The sequence below is a fragment of the Cololabis saira genome, chromosome 16 (genome assembly GCF_033807715.1).
Source record: "Cololabis saira isolate AMF1-May2022 chromosome 16, fColSai1.1, whole genome shotgun sequence".
Lineage (NCBI taxonomy): Eukaryota > Metazoa > Chordata > Actinopteri > Beloniformes > Belonidae > Cololabis > Cololabis saira.
In genome coordinates, this window is record NC_084602.1 from 22,048,463 (window position 1) to 22,064,084 (window position 15,622).

Here is a 15,622-nt window from a genome sequence, read left to right on the forward strand (position 1 = left end):
TGAGCAGTAGTTTTTGCAGGAGATCCGCGGTGGGATCCGCTCGCCTCGCCTCGTTTTCAACACGCTGGACTTTGAAGTGGAGATATTTATTTTTCTTTTTTACGCGTCGCACTTGGAGCAGCGCAGTTTGGAGTTGGACAATTAAAACAACAGCAAAAAACCAACAACAACAAGCCAGAAAGGGCTTCTTCTTCAGCCGAGCAAGTGAACATGAGTCGCCCTGCACACGGGTTTCCTCCTTCGGTCGCGGAAAGCACCTGACGCATCACCTTTTTTCTCCCTCCGGGTCGGATCTTTCCTCCTCGACACGTCGGTCGTGCAGTTTTATTTTCCAGGTAAGATTCAGAAAAGCTTCGCGTAAAACTGAGAGTCCGGAGCAGGACGGGACGGGCTCGGGCTCCGTTTGGGAGAATAATAATAATGCCTAGTTCCGACGGACACGCACGGGATCCTCCGCTGTGTCGGTATCGATCAGCCCTCAGGGGAATAAGGGCAACTTTGTGGGAGCCCCGTGTTTGCAGGTGCTGCGGGGCCTCGGCGAGGTTTCTGCCTAATTCCCATATGGAAAAGATATATAAAAAACTTATAAGAAGTTTACATCACCTATAGTAGTAAATCTTTAGGCTTTACATATATTGTGTGTCTTATAAGACTTATAAGTCCCATACTATGATAAACTCTTGAAATTGGCCTCTTTTGCATTCTTTTCATACAAGATAATAAAAAGAATTAAGTATGAATCAAGTAAAAATAATGTATGTGGTTTATAAGGAAATTGAACAGCAAATTATGTTTTCCATGCATGTTTCATATAATCTTTGTAGTTTTTAATTATATGTCAGTTTTCAAGACATATGCTTTTCTTATATGGAAACGTAACATTATATGCAGGTTTTCTGTATGTAAAGTGTACAAAATTTGCAAGGGAATTATGCTTTTTTTAATGTTTTATATAAGTTTGTTATAAGTCATCTAATTAAAATGACTAAAACCAGTATAAAAAACCTATATGAGTATGTAGCATTACATATAAGTTTTTTGTATGTTATGGGATATAATGTCATCGTAAACTATATTATATATATTATATATAGTATACTAGTGCTCCGTGAAAATGATAGAAAAGGAAAAGACTAACAAAGTTAGTTTTTGTTTGGATGTCATCGATCTCCACTCCAAGACATGTGTTGTTCTCAGCAAAAATCCCACTGTGGTGTGTTAATGTTTGTCCATTTCTGCACTGGCAAGGCAAGTTTATTTGTATAGCACAATTCAACACAAGGTAATTCAAAGTGCTTTACATCGACATTAAAAGCGGCAAGACACAATTAAACAGTAAATAACAAATAAAATGAGATAAAATTATGAGAAAAGAAGGTAAAATAATAAAAAGCACAAGTCGCTGAAAACTAAGGGCAGTAGAATACCGCAGGTACACATCTCATTCACGGTTTTCAGAGAGTATTTAATTTAAGAGTATGCTTAAATACCAAATAAATGAAATAAAATGATAAGAAAGGTAAAATAATAAAAAGCACAAGTTGTTAAAAAGTAAGGGCAGTAGAATACAGCAGGCAAGTATTTAATTTAAGAGTACGCTTCAGTAAACAGTAATGTTTTTAGGCCTGATTTAAAGGAGCTGACAGTTGGAGCAGACCTCAGGTCTACAGGAAGTTTGTTCCACCGGTGAGGAGCAGAATAACTGAACTGCCTCACCTTGCTTGGTTCTGGTTCTTTGGAAACACAACAAACCAGATCCAGATGAACCTCAGGGGTCTGGGAGCTTCATAGGAACTAACAGATCCAGCATGTATTTTGGTCCAAGACCATTCAGGTCTTTGTAGACCAGCAGTAAGATTTTAAACTCTATCCTTTGACTCACTGGAAGTCAGTGTAGTGATTTCATGACCGGTGTGATATGGTCCAGTTTCCTAAGGACTCTAGTAAACGTATTATCGTGGGAATTTAATGTTCATTGAAAATGGTACCACTTAAGCTGTGAAATACATATACTAAAACCTTTTAAATGGACATTTTATGTGTCAGTAATGAACACAGTTCTGGTTGTGTAGCTCACGCTTTAGATGAGGTCAGAGTCTGCAGAGATCACTGTTGTGTTGCTTATTCTGGTGGATGGAAGGATGGACGGGTTGTGGCAACTTTACATAAATACAATATAGATACTTCTCTGAGCAATCTGAACGTCTGAACCTGAACTGGAAGAGCTGGATTTTAAGCATCTGACAAGAGTCATAAATGTCATTCCATTGAAGTGATGGTGTTGATACAGAGATACAGATACAGAGACAAACCAATGCCATTTTACCTTTTGTAAGTGTACAGAAAGTGTATTTAAAATAACTCTTTATACAGGCATCTCCCTTCGGAGATGTACAAGTGGACTAGGGATGTTGTGTAAATTGTCATCAGTTTGCACAATTCGAAGAGTTCAAGTTCTAACACTTGCTTATTTTCTCATGAATATCTAAGTATTGATCCTGGTCCGTGGAAGATGAGGCCATGAACTTCCTTCCTTTTTGCTTTTAAACAGTGGCCTTTGAATGGTCCTTTGTGTGGATCTTCACATTAAATCCTCGCCCTTCCTGTCACGATTGGTTCGGTACACTATGTACCAGTGGAAATGGCGGTGAAAAGGAGCGAGTACCAGACTGATTTCATGAGAGAGCACTAATGCAGATGGATGTGGCAGGCCAGGCTAGCGTTCCTTACACAGCCACGTCCAAAGATGTTCTGGGGTTGAAGAAAAGTCTGAACTGTTTCAGAAGTGCTGTTTTTCTTTGGACCAGCTAGTTTGTTTGGGTGGGACACTTTATTATAATGTCAGTTCCCTTGCATTGGATGATAACAGGGTCAGATAACATATCAGTCAAGTTTGCCGGCGAGTTCCTTGGTACAATGGTGCTGGTGAGGCTTTGTGAGCAGAAACGCCCGGCAATGGAGGTCTGGGTTGTGGAGTTCGTGGCAGATCTGTGTCCCGTCAGCTCTCCTCAGCAGACGTTAACGTGTCATAGCAGCGAGTGGAATAGAAATGCGCTGCCCACACACAGGCTTAAAAGCTGGTTATCAATCTTGGACATAATCCCATTATTTTTGATGAACTGTTGTGCCTCGTGGCCACAGAGGCAGAGGGAGAAACACAATGACCTCCTAGAGGAGACAATACAAGCCACATGTGGTCAGAGGAAGGGACGGGCCAGACCAGGACTCTGTTTAATACAATAGCTCTTGAACATTGTGGCTTATTGTTGACATTTTGCTATTTAAATCTGTGAAACTGTTGTTTATTTGAGGGAAAAGCAGAAATCAAAAAAGGTTCTCTAAAGGGAAAACAAAACGCCACCCACAGATTGACTGGAAACACTGACTGCTCTGTTTTTCCAAAACATCCCGTTGTGGACATAGTCCCACAGTAGTCCCGCAGAGTGATGTTGTTATCTCACAGAAACTCGGTGCTCATCAGTCTACGTGTCATTGTGTGGTCTTTAATAGGGTTTTTTAGTCTTTACCTCAGTTTTTAGTCACTTGAGCTTGAAGTCTGCCTTGGTGGCCCATGCATTTGGCCAGGATGAGTTTAAATTCAAAAAACTTTTGAAGGCTGAACAGAATGTGTTTTAATTTGAGAAGAAAAGTAAGAAAGAAAAACAAATCAAGATGTTAAATTGCAATGTGATATTCTGTAGAATAACTCAGCGTTATTGCAACCTGGAACATTTCTGCTGCTTAAAACAAACGTTCCTCCAACTCATTGCTGGTAACTACAGTGGTGGAAAATTCAGATGGGTTTTGGTTTTAAAAGAATAAATAATCCTGTAGATTATATGGTACAATATCAATGATCGTTACTAAACAACTTTAAAAGTAAATGCTGCGTCCTGCAGGACTCAGTCTTTGACTATGGTTCACCAAAGACGGAGAGATTGATTAAGTGGTCCTGTCGCTTATTTGCCTTCATGAGATAATCAGTACGGGATAATTATTTCACAGCATCCGCTGCTAATTATTTAATGGGGTTCTCATCCTTTTCAGACGCTCCACTTCTCAAATTCCGCATCTCCGTGTTTCTGAACTCTTGATCATTCTGCGCCCTGCTTTGTAATCCCAGTACAAATGAGCAGCACATTTCCTCTTTTAGGATTAGTTATGCTGCTCCGTACCCCGTAGTCCTCTAAAAGCCATTAGCCAGCCCTTCTCGCTCCGTCTCTGTTTCCCTGACCCGCTCTGGCGTGGTGCCAAGACACAGCTGTGAAAATTGCAGGTCTGTTTTCATGAGACATAGAAGGGAGAGGAGGGAGGCCGGGCCGCTGTGGAGAGGGAGAGGGGGGGGGGGGGACCAGAGACTGCCGTCAGCTGTCCACCGGCCCACAGCTGCAGTGGATGTGGAGCTTTGAGAGCCAGGGTCTTGTTCACATCTAACACACACTGGGATTGTTTGCTCAGGGTGTAAATGTGTGTCCGCTGTGTGTATTTTATGTTTCTCTTTGGCCGCGGCTAAACGGAACAGAAGCCCTCAGTGTGACTGACAAACGTCAGGCTCCTTCAGTGAAAAGCACATGGCACCAAGCGTCCTTCGGTTTGGCAGATGCTAAAAGTATTACCAAGACCCTGACAGGTGGGCAGGAGGGCAGGAGGGAAGCAGGACCCCCGCCCTTTCCTCACGCTGTCCTCAGCTGAGGCGCCAAATCCAGCATCGCAGGCTCGTCTCCTCGAGAGTCATTGTTCACGTTGATGACAAGAATCTGTCACACTCTCCACTCGCCGTGTGACAGTATCTGCCTCCATCTCCTCTGCTGTGATTCACCTCTCCCTTTTGTGGCTGCCTCCCTCCCTCACGTTTGTGATTCTTCCTTACCCTCGTTGCCACTCGGCCCCGATGGAGAGTGAGTGTTCAACATCTGCGCGTCTCTGTGGAGCTGTCAGGTGGAGAAAAACAGGAACCTGAAAGTGGAAGGAAGGAAAAAAAAAAAAGATCACCATGTCTGATTTGAACTGAGTTTGACTTTTCTCCCCCTCAATGGGATGCTAGGTGTGACATTCCCCTCTCCTCTCTGTGGTTTCCCCTCGAATTCTGTCTTCATCAGTGTCTCTCTAGCCTGCTCTCTTTTCCTCTCTCTCTCTCTCTCTCCTCTCTCGTTGCTAGTCAGGCTGTCTGGCTTCTTTTGGAGTCTCTTTGAAGAGAGTAGAAGCAGATAATTACACTTCCTGTCCTGTATCTGCTCTGTAGTGCTGAACTGTCATCTGTACATCTGCAGATGACATGCTGAAGCTCACAAACAGCTCGCTGCCTGCTCTGCTGTGCCGCAGACTTTTCACTTTGAGCATAATATGCCTCGCTGTTTGTATGATAAACTGCTGTTTGAAGTCCCGTTTTGATTTTTACACGAGTGCAATTAAGCCGATTTAATGCTACCACAGTCTGCAAAAAGGCTCAGATCGTATTCAGAATATCCACTTTCACCTGCGTTACTGTCTCAGCTTCATCATGTGGTTCGTCTTCCATTTATATTCACACAAACGCATTTTTATGAATGAGGTTTTATCACACGGAGGCTGCATCACACGTACAGTACTAGAAAACCTTGGATGATCACTAGGAATGGGTGATATTTTACCGTTCACGATATACCGTCAAAAAAATTCCCCACGGTAAGAATTTGTCATCTCGCGGTAAAAACGATAAATTCCCGTTGATGACGTTTTTGTGTAAAGCTGATTTATGGTTCTGTGTTAAATCCACGCACAACGTATGTGAAGGAAGGAAGGAAGGAAGGAAGGAAGGAAGGAAGGAAGGAAGGAAGGAAGGAAGGAAGGAAGGAAGGAAGGAAGGAAGGAAGGAAGGAAGGAAGGAAGGAAGGAAGGAAGGAAGGAAGGAAGGAAGGAAGGAAGGAAGGAAGGAAGGAAGGAAGGAAGGAAGGAAGGAAGGAAGGAAGGAAGGAAGGAAGGAAGGAAGGAAGGAAGGAAAGATATGAGCCTGAAAGAAAGAAAGAAAGAAAGATAGATAAATTCCCATTGGTGGAGTTTAGTAGTATTTAGTATCTTTTAGAGCAGTGTTTTGGGGGCTCCAAAGACTGAATGTGGTGATAGATTTATAGTTATAAAGGTGGAGTTGAATTGGTATTTTTTTATCGTCATTTTTATCGTTATCGGGATAAATGCCAGAAATTATTGTGATACATTTTTTAGTCCATACCGCCCATCCCTAATGATCACACAGAGGCGTTCAACCTAACAGTGAATCTGGTTACACCTGATATGAACATGCATCCTTGGCAGGATGACCACAAGTAGAGTAGCGGTGGGGAGGGAGTCCAACAGCCTTGTTTATGTGCCTTTATTTAGCTGAGGCTCGCTGACATGAGCGCTGCATATACAGCTATTGATGTGACTCAGGCAGATCTGAAGTACAGTGTGTCTGTGTTTGGCTCTGTAATATCACCATTCAGGTCACCAAATTAAATTTTTGGATAACTAGACCTACTAGTGGTGTCCTCTTTGATGCCCACGGCAGACAGTGTTTGATGTAGGCAAATTTTATGTGCATGTAGATCGGGTGGTCACTCGGGTCGCATTTTAATACGAGGTGTAAACTTACACACTTAGAGCTGTCCTCTTGTGAGTGGAGGACTCGAGACAGGCAGTAAAATAAGGTATAAACAGTCCTATGAAAAGCTCCTGAAGCAATAGGAAGGGATGACACAACTCGAGAAACATCAGTGGACTCTTTGTGAACCGTATGATTTGTCACAAAAGAACACATTTTCCTTTGAAGACACTGACCCTCTGGCCCTGCCACTTGGGAGCCATTGGTCCTTTGGCCTTTTGCTTCCTTTAACCCGTGAGAGGCACTAAATCTCAGGTCAAAATGACCCACGCCGGAGCGAAGGCCCTCAGCACCTCAGAGGCCTCGCCTATCCCTTAACGTCTCAGCGCCTTGCAAGGGTTAAAGGGGACAGATAGAAAAGAAAAAATTGTCTCTTCATGAGAGCGTATATGAAGTGAGTACCACATGAAAAACTTAAACTTAACGCATCCTTGTCACTTTGTTTGAAGGCGCTTAAATTCGACAATATTTCAGTGAGACGGTGTGACATCACAGACCTAGATAAGAGTAGTAGTTTCATCCAAATTCACGTTTTTTTCCCACCCAGCTTTGCGTCATGCTTAATTATTAATGCTCTGGAAGTGAGAAATGCAAAGCTGTGTGACAGATCTCAGAAGAGGTATAACCCTCAGAAGAGGGAGGTTGAACAAAGTCTCTTAACTGACTCCAACCCCTAAAACTGGTTGTCATGAACCGAGCAGTAAAAACATGATTGGAAAGGGAGCTGTTACACAGATTTTTTTTTTTTTTTTTTTTTTTTTTTTTTTTACCAAAGCATGTTAGTGTTTTGTTAAAACCAGATCAAACTGTGACAGCTTTTTTGAAAAAGTTAATCCATCAATAATACACTAGGAAATGCTGTCACAGTCTTTGTTCTGTTTTTTAAACCGTTAATTTGCTTGTTGGGAAATTTCTGTTCCGAAATAAAATTCCCAGTAAGTGGATCTTCTCATGTACTCACTTACCATTTTAAATAAGGGCTGTTGCAGTTTTATTAGTGTTTAACAAGTAACCCCCCTTTGTCTTTATGTACAATTAATAAAAAACAGGCAGGACTTTAAAATCATCATAACACACCACTTACAGTATAAGGGACTTTTAAGATTTTTCATCTAATGTCAAACAGTTTCAAAAACTTTTAACAGGAAACTTGTTCAAATGTTCTTCCTTCAGCTGCAAGATTAAAGGCTCAGAACGGACGACACGTTGGCCAAAGGTTGCATGGAACTTCAGGAACATCGGGAATTACGGGCTTTGAGTCAATTTGGCAATTTATCAACTAGTATTTATAACCTACCCAGAAGTTATTTTTAGCACTTTTTAGAGTTTAATGTGTCTTGTAATATTGCTTTCATGTCATCATTTGGCTGATTTTATTTTTTTATTTATTATTTTTTTTATTTATTTATCTATTTATTTTTTTAAAGATGGAGTTGAAGCATCTTCTCGTAAATTGTAGTTTGTTTTTTTAAAGGAGAAATAAAAGGAGGCGACTGTAATGCCGCTTTTGCACTGGTACCACCTCAGCTCGGTTCTACCCGTTTTGCGCTTTCGCACTAGGGCTGAGACGTGTAGAGCCGCTCCAAGTCGGTACTTTTTTCTGTAACCATTTCAGCCAGGTTCTTTGCGGGCTGAGCAGGGACTATTTCTGACGTCACCACCCTCCGCGCCTCTGATTGGTCGGGGGGCGGGGCCGTCAGACGTTTGAATCAGGAAGCGGGAGTCAGCGCGAGAGCGACTCGCGGCTCGCAGCGATTTTATTATGAAGCGCAAAACGTCTGTTTGGTGATCCAACTCTGAGGTGCAGATGTTCATAAACCTGGTGGCTGTCGAGAAAAAATTAAAAAAGGGATGTAGACAGGCTGTTTTACTCTCAGCCGCTCCCGGCTCCAGCTGATTTCTCATCAGCGCCGACATGAACAAAGCGGTTGCGCAATCGAGTACGTCACAAAAGCTTCACCCCAACCTGCCCGCTTCTCCCCTGGCAGTGCGAAAACACACGTGTGGGGCCGTGTAAAGCCGCGCCGAGCCGAGTCGGGCCAAGTAAGTCCTAGTGCGAAAGTGCCATATGATGGCATTTTCAGCCATTTTTGCCTTATGTAGGGTACTTTTACATTCACACTGCACCCTTCACACCAAAGAGTGTATAATTACTTTACAACAACAAGACAATATGAGAAATAATGGTACTTCCTTGAACATTGAGGTTATTTAAAGTGTTTTCCGATTGGTCAAACATCTGGAGGCTCTTCAGTGTTTGGCCCTTGGAAGCAGGGTGCCTCGTGAACGTGTATAACTCCTGTTGCTGGTCAGGAGCACAGAAATGAGAACCAGGTTCTAACCACCATACCAAGACCACTCTCAATGCCCATCATCAACTTTAAGATATTATTTACATTTTTAATAAAGACAAGTGCAGAAATCCTGTCATACCTATTCGAGCCAGAATCACATCCAGAGTTTGACATAAGTTTTCAGCTGATTGGACGACAGCAACAAAGATTACACTCCAACATCTCCGCTTGACACGGTTGTAAAAGCTTTTTATCCAAAGCTGTAAATGTTTGTTCCATCCTTGAAGCCATATACACCAAAAAAAGAAAACAGTTGGCCGGAGCAGAAGCTGATTACTTCCTTCCAGGTTTGGATAATCTGACTAGTCAGCGCCCACTTTACAACATAATTGTAGTCCTGTAATAAAGTCTGAACCACTCGAGTTGGTTTATATAACATAGAAATACAACAATACAACATTTTTTTTCTCTCATTAACTTAATTTTATTTGTTACAACCATTTGGGCCTTTATGACCCATCCCAACAAAAGCTGGGACAGTAAATCTTTTTACAGTTTTGAGTGGTTTCGCAACACTTAAATTGTGTTTAAGGACCGTGGAAAACCATTGAACAAACATTTCAGTTGATCTCTTTGCCGTTCTCCCTCCAAGCATGTCTTTGGACTGCTGCAGTTCATTGTTGTTACTGTCGCTGAAACTGCAAACTCTGTATATTAAAAGGTCCAAGAATATATGAATATATTTTCTCGTTGACCTTGCACCTGATGTTCTGCCATCACAAAGATGACCGGCCTATGGCGGCATCTCAGCCCTCACTGCCCAGGTTGAGCCAAGCAGAGAGAAAGAGAGATCAATACAGTATTACAGTTACTGGTATTTCACTCCGCCCCATCCCATCGTTTTAGCTTCACAATGAAAAATTCATTATTGTCAGTGAACGCCTCCTGAGATGAGAGTTTCTGGGGCAGGACTTTGTTGAATATCTCTTGCAGAATAGATTGAAGACATCTGAGGTTTAAATATTGTTGAACACATGCTGAAGGATCAACTATTAAGAAGTGCTGTTGCTTAAAATCACATAAGATAAAATCGTATAGTCATCAGTCCTGCAAACAAAGACAATCATCCATCAGAAAGGTCTGGCTGCCACGTTAAAAGTCTAATAAAACATTACTGCATCGTTCACTCTCACTACTGTAGAATCTAGTTCCTGCTACAACTGGGAGCATATCTTTGAGGAAAACTCTAAAAGCCACTGCTACACACTGCAGCATTGAACTTACTTAGACGGTACATGACAGAGCTGCTTGTGAAAAGACAAATGTCAGCAGCATCAGACAGGTTGGTTTTCTTGGCAGACTTTACCCAGACACCTCCTTAGTATGGTGTCCAGAAACTGTCAGGATGAGTCTGCTTGTAAAAAATGAGCAGGTTATGAATATTCCCTGTGTACTGATATCCAATGCTGTTTTAAAGTTTGTAAAGTTTGCCTGTATTTTGCTTTTGAACTCTTTTGTTTAAGTACATGCAGTGTTGATGTGTTGATGAAATGCAGAAACAGACATCAGTTTTGATAAGTTGTCCACGACATGTTCTAAAAAAAACATTTCTGCAACATACTATTTGCAATATTTTCCGCCCCCTTTGCACTCTTTACAGGTTCCACGTGGGATATTTGTAGAAGTATTTATGTCACACAGCCTCCAGACATTGTCCAAGGTGGTGTGAAAACAATAGATTGTATAAGAACAACTGGACAAATCCCCTGCGATATCGCCTATAGGTTTTCTGAAGAGTTTTGAAGCCTCTTTTTCCTCAGACTGCACAGCAGCGCAGGCACATGGCAAATGGGCAGAACGAAAGGCCTGAAAGGCCGACTAGAACACGCCCACCTTATTTCAGCAACAGTTAGCTGTTTTAACTCAGCTTATGCTCCACTGTTATGTTCAATAATACTTTCCATTCATTCTGATCAAATCTGTTGTAACTCCTTCATCTGAAGTGGTGTTACTGAAACAGGATCCAAAAAGAGTGCTGATAGAGTTGACACAAGGACTGGCAGAGATCTGCTGGGATCCTTGTTCTTCTTCTTTTCAAATCCTTTGCAATCTCAGATGTCGTTATGGCAGTATCAGGCGCAGGTCACAGCTGTTGGGGTTTGATCCGCCAGGTCCCGGGGGCTGCACTGGGGGGCATCGTAACAGTCCAGTAGGTGGGACATTGTCTGTACTGCTCCACAGCTGCATGTGTCTTCTGTCTGGTAGCTCCATGCTTTCATGAGTGCTTTGAATCCCTCCTGCTCCACTCGTAGTCTGTTCACGGTCAATCTTCCAGATTGGCCATGGGAGGTGGTGCCGCTGACGAGGCATTCAGTCGGGGGGATTCCTCTCTCCATCCAGTCATGGGCTCGTGTGTTGAGCTAATTCCATTCATCTTTCCAGATGTTGGTCCTTGCTGTTTCTTTGGTTGTCTGTACTGTCTGTAGGAAACTGGCTCTGGAAACTGGCTGCTGTGAGTCCATGCAGGGGTGTGCCTGGTATCGTACTCCTTTGCTCTTCGCTCGACTAGCGTGATGATGGATCGTCTGATGTAGGGGGGAGCAAGAGGCACGGGACTGGCGTTGTCTTTAGGAATCCTGTGACGATGCGGCAGGTGCCGTTGAGGGCTGTGTCAACCAGTTTGGTGTGGCGGGTGCGGCTCCAGCTTGAGCACGCATATTCGGCTGTGGAAAAGCACTGGGCTAGGGCAGTTGCAGGGATGGTGGATGGATCAGCACTCCACTTTGAGTTTACCTGTTTGCGCAGGATGTTGTTGCGAGTGTTGGGATCCTTGTTGTCCAGCCTGCACCTCGCTGATTCAGACCGTTTGCAGTCGGGAAGGCCTACTGGGGTTGGACTGCAGGTCGCGGCAGGATTCCACTTGGAAGGGTCCTGGAGGGACCCTGGAGGAGCTGTAGGACTACCAGCAAACGTTCACAGTGGATGTGAATGTAATTCTGGTGGTCACATCAGAAACGATCCCTGCACTAAGCAGATGCGTGGTTACCAGCAAGTGCCTGCAGCTTTGTCCTCAGACTCATCCAGGCCAACCCACAGCCAGTCTGTTAATGTAGGCTCACACGTCAGCGTCGCATTAACGCTTTACAGGTGGTACTTCTGAAGTTCCTTCATTATACCATAAACAGCAAATGAGATTCCTTCCTGCTCCCAACACAAATAAGCTGCCTGCTTTGAAAGTGTCCCCTATGTATGATTTTACTGGGTAGAAATAGCTGCGTTATTTCATTTGGCAGACACTCGCAATGAAGGGTCAAAAGTCGGAAAACTCTCCGACTATTGACAGAAGCTATGTTCCCTCTGCCACCTAGTTCAGTTCAGCAGGGCTTGGTATCAACCCATTTAAGGTGGGCAAATGGCAATGCTCAGGGTGCTTAAAGAGTGTATATTTAGCACGCAATTATAACAATTAACAAAACAGCAAAACATATTGTCCCTTAAAATATATATCACTATGCTCTGTTTCTACCGACTGCTCAGAAGCGATGCCGAGATGTCAAGACAGTGACAGGCACTAAGTAGCTAAACTGATGACAGCCATTAATATTCAGACTAAAACTGTTTTTTTCTTAACCAGGCTGTAAATATGTTTATTTCAGCTGCAACGTTGAACATTTTAACATGGGGGTCAATGAAGATTTAGTCACTTTTGGAGCCCAGTCAAGGAACTGCAACTTTTATTAGTTCCTCATTGGCTTCAACTTGGATGTTTGAATGTTCACTCTCAGTAAAAATGACATATGCTACTCATAAAATACTTAGCAACAAAGTTACCGTTTGTGCTGGTAAACAGGGGAATTCTGAGCTGTTGGAGCATCAAAAGCATGTTTTTGAAGTTGGTTGAAAATATGAACGGGGCTCAGATGAGAGGGAATATTAACTAAATTACCAAAGATTCGACCCCAAAGGAAAGTTGATGTCATATTACAACCATTGAAGATGATAATGATAATAAAATTGTTAATTCATATAGGACTTTTCTAAACAATGTAACAAAGTGCTTTACATAGCAGCGGAGAAGAAAAGCCTGTAAATAACTCGAAGCAGCATGAGAATCAACATAAAAATCCCTTCAAAGAAGGTGTTATAATAATAAATTATATCTAAATACATAATGGATCAAAAAAGCTTTAGCTCAAAATTTTTCAAGGAAAAACAACTTTAATTTCCACTGATATTTAGATTAAAAATATGAAAATACCTTTTGAGATTTTGAGAATATTTTAAGTTTTAAGGAACAAAATGGTCATTTTATTTCCGATAAATGTCGCTGCAAAGTTGGATCCACTCCATCAAGCTGCACAGATGACTCCCAACACTCTTTATCAGCCGCTCCACCCTACCTGCACTCTCCTCTTTTCTTTTTCCACACTCCTTATTGTTCTGCACAGTTGAGCCCGAGTGTGTAATCTCACGGACCTTCTTCACCTCTGATCTTTGCATTACCACCATTCTGCCTGTCCTTTTTTTATTTACACCCTTGTAGTCTTGACCTTCTATTCCTCTTCTCTCTCGCCCATAACTCTACCTCTTCGGGTTTTTCTTCCAGCTGCTCCCTAGTTTTGTTACAGGTCACAGTGTCATCCACAACCTATCCATCCTGCATGTATGCAACCTATTCATGACCACAACAAACAGGAAGGAGGTCAGGGTCGATGGTTTATGCAGTCCTCTTTTAACATGAAATCCACCGCTGTTACTCCAACTGTACGCCTCTCTATTATCTTGCTGCCCTCGTACGTGTCCTTTATCACTCTGACTTACTTTCCTGCCATGATAGACCTCGTACGGTGCCACAAATCCTCTCTCGTACTCCATTAAGCGGTTTCTCTAAATCTACAACGAAACGGTACTAAATCTTTCTGAGATTTCCTGTACTTCCAAATCAGCATTCTCAAAGCAAAAACTACATCTTTTGTGTTTTGCCTTGGTGTGAAATCATACCGCTGCTCACGCATTTCAACTTGTTTTCTAAACCAAGTTTCCCCTCCATCCCAGATCATCATCACCCTCGTGCCTGAGCACTATACACTTTTCCTCCACTCCTCCAGCATTCATTCGCTCTCTAAGATGCTGTTGAATAATCCAGATAAAAAATCCACTCCCTTCTCTCTTATACCCGTTTTCCACCAAAGTGGTTCCAGAGCTGGTTCTGGGCCAGTGCTGGTGCTGGTTCACAACTCATTCAACTTGCAAACCAGCTGATAACCGGTTTGTTTTTTCATAACTCTGGTGCCATCAGAAGCCACGTCATTACGTCACTGTTAACGTCAGTTACGTCGAATTGGCACGAAAATTGAAGCAACAACAACGTATAGCTCTAATACGGACTTGGTCTACGTAGCACCCTCCGTGGACCAGTCGCTAAAAGACAGGTTGTCTCCTCCACAAACCACTGCTGCTTTGCTGCATCCATATTAATATGTCGCCGTCTCGCTATTGCCATGGGTCTTGACAACTCCGCCCCCCTCCGCTTACGTAAGCAGTTCTTTCCTCTAGCCCAGCAAAGAGTTGGTGCTACCTTGGAACCGTTTTTTTCTGGCCCGTAGCCAGTTCTTTGTCAGTGGAAACAGAAAGCCCGGTTCCAAACTCGGCACGGGCCCTAGAACCAGCCCTGGAACCGCTTTTGCTGGAAAAGCTGTATTAAACACTTCCACATCTCCACCGGTATATGTTTTAAGTAAAGTGTTGCTGAATTAATTTAGATTTCCACCATAATCCCAGCATTGACACCAACACCGAGTCAGAGTGCAATGCACGTGTGTTAGAAAGCACTGAGTCGTCAGGTCGGTGCCGCAGACGTGTTTATTGCAGTGTAGGTCACTTCTCAGCAGTCTGTACTCCCCCACTTTCCCCCGGTGCTCACGCCTCATTAACTCAACACACTCAGCTCCTTTACCGCTGTTAATTACACATGGTAACGCTGATATTGATGAGGACAATCAGCATTTGCCCCAATTAGGTTAAATTCTGACTGCATGCTAACTTGATGTCATAGCAGCTTTTTTGTTGTTTTAAATGTTTTTTGGAGAAAAAAGGCTCTTTAGTGCAGATATTCAAAATATGTAGTAACTTCCACACCCACTAAGTCCAGCAAAATAATTTTATCGTGTGTATTTTGTTTTGCACTTTAAGAACCATTTTTTGTGTATTTTATGAAGAAGTGATGAAGATAATAAAAGATGAGCATTGACCGATTGCCCATACCGGTAATTAGATTGGATGCATCATTAAGAGGAGACGACACACGAAATGAGCCTAATCAAGAGGGGTACATCCCTCCATTTTCTCCTGTCATTATTATGGAGTAAAAACTAGTGGGATGCTCCCCTGGGGATTTATGTGATGGATGTAATCCTTATTAGTGAGTTGTCAGTGATCCTAATCCTTAATGAAATGTTGCCGTTATGCCATGGTAACGCTGTGCAACATAATAATAATGTTTTATATGAAGATGCATCGATCAATTAGCCACTGACCAGGACCGGCTTCTTTTCAACTGTATCGATCACAAACAGGCTCTGACTTGTTTTATTTTGTGTTTGCTTTGTTTTGTTCCCCACATATGAACTTCAGGAGGGAACTCAAATGTGGAAAGAGAAAAATACACGATGACACGAGAGGCAGGAGTTCTCTCTACTGCTTGTAAGAT

The 15,622-nt window shown here is 42.6% G+C and overlaps 1 protein-coding gene across 1 annotated transcript in view; it reads left to right on the top strand.

Annotated features, from left to right (window-relative positions):
• Nucleotides 1–15,622, top strand: part of bahd1 (bromo adjacent homology domain containing 1) — a 39,602-nt gene continuing 23,980 nt past the window's right edge. The window contains exon 1 of the mRNA XM_061743147.1: nucleotides 1–335. The gene's annotated coding sequence lies outside the window, so the exon portion shown is untranslated. The remainder of the gene's footprint in view (nucleotides 336–15,622) is intronic.